The following is a 1842-nucleotide window of genomic DNA, read 5'->3' on the forward strand; positions in this document are numbered from 1 at the left end:
TATTTTCTGATTTCTGTTGGATTGAGATTTTCCTGTTTCATTTTTTGGATGATTTTCTTTATATGAAGCATAGGAACAAGTAAATCTATAGAGACAATGAATACTAATAGTTTCTTCAGGCATTTGGCTGCAAGCCACATGGTCAGCAGTTCAAAGTCACCAGCAGCTCCATTGGAGAAAGACTGGAGTTTCTACTCCATAAACCATTACAGTCTTGGAAATCCACAGGGGATCACAGGGAGTCAGCACTGACTGGGAGGCATTAAGACAGCTGAGATAGGAAGGAAATAGAGGGTTGAGTCCATTGGAAATACCTTAGAGAAAGGCTGGGCTAAACCACTCGAACCATGATATTAAAAAGAGTTGTACGACAATTATGACAATTGATTTTAGAACATTTTCTTCATTTTACACGCATTGTGAGTTCTCCAACTTTTTAGTACAGCTGGACCATCCAGAGACTCCTGAAACCTATTAGTTTTCTTAAAAATAGTTTTTAAACTAATGTATAAAATTAGCCTGGAAAAATGCCCTGAGCATTGTCCCCCTGATAATGTCCTCCTACAAGAATTCTAGCCTCTAAAATCTCTGTACTAAAATGGAACAGAAGCAGTTGGGAATTAATACCATATTCTTTTTATTGTAAATACGTAATTCATATTTTTGTATACTACAGGATCTGTAACAAACTAATAAAAAAATCCTTAAACTTGTTCAGCAAATTATCTCCTAGACTTATTCTACTACATGATTTCATCATGAAATGGTGGCTAGTGTCCCATAGTTCTAGTGTTTCACAAAACAAAATTTTAAAAAATTACCTGAAAGGTCAAACATCTGTGGAATGAGATTATTTCAAATATGTTGACCAGAAATTTAAAATCAGATTAGTACAGAGACATTAGGAACCACAGAAAACTGTGAAATAAAAATAAAATTTGGGAGTCTGTAAAAGCAAGTTATTTTTGATCAAGGAAGATTGAAGATGACCTTGAATTCTTGTCTAAAGGCTAAAAATTAGACTTAGATTTTTTTAAATTACATATCTACTTAGGACAGAAATGTAGGGTTTCCCTAAGAGTAAGATACATATTAATTACAGCTATAGTTCCCTGCATAACTTTCAAATGAATAATTGTATAGTTTTGAATTAGTCCAAAACCAAACCTGATGTTTGGAAAAAGTTAACACTTTCACCATTGTCTAATGGTAAATGGCCTTAGAGAAATCACAAGAATACCATCTTAGTACAAAATTAAAAAACAACAACCTGGTATACAGATCTAAAGTACTATATTAAACTTTTAAGGATATTTTTGTGTATGCACACACATTCTATTTAGTGAGAAGATCATAACATATCCATATGCAATCAGATAGTAAATAGAGAATATAATGAGACATGCAATAACTACAACTTATTTGTGAAATTTTATATGGTGACACAATAGGAGGCAGGATTTATAGAATAATATATTATGACCACGTGCAAGTAAAATCTTGCTGAAGGTAATTGTGAAATGTCTGCAAGAATAGATCAATAGGAGCTGCCAGAAATTCAGGTCAAATTTAGAAGCAGACATAGAACAGGGAATATCATCTGATGTAGCTTGTTTGAAAGCAGAAAATACCAGAGAGATGTTTACATGGATTTCATTGCCTATACAAAGACATTCTACTGGACAGATTGCAACAAACTATAGGTAACAAAGTATTCCAGAATACTTCAGAGTGTTCACCCAGAACCTGTACATGGACCAACAGGTAGTTCTTCAAAAGGACAAAGGAATGTTGCATGCTTTAAAATCAGGAATGGTGTTCATTAGATTTGTACCTTTTTTT

Source organism: Echinops telfairi, unplaced genomic scaffold (genome assembly GCF_000313985.2).
Source record: "Echinops telfairi isolate 266 unplaced genomic scaffold, ASM31398v2 ScPeMD7_14;HRSCAF=57, whole genome shotgun sequence".
Classification (NCBI taxonomy): Eukaryota; Metazoa; Chordata; class Mammalia; order Afrosoricida; family Tenrecidae; genus Echinops; species Echinops telfairi.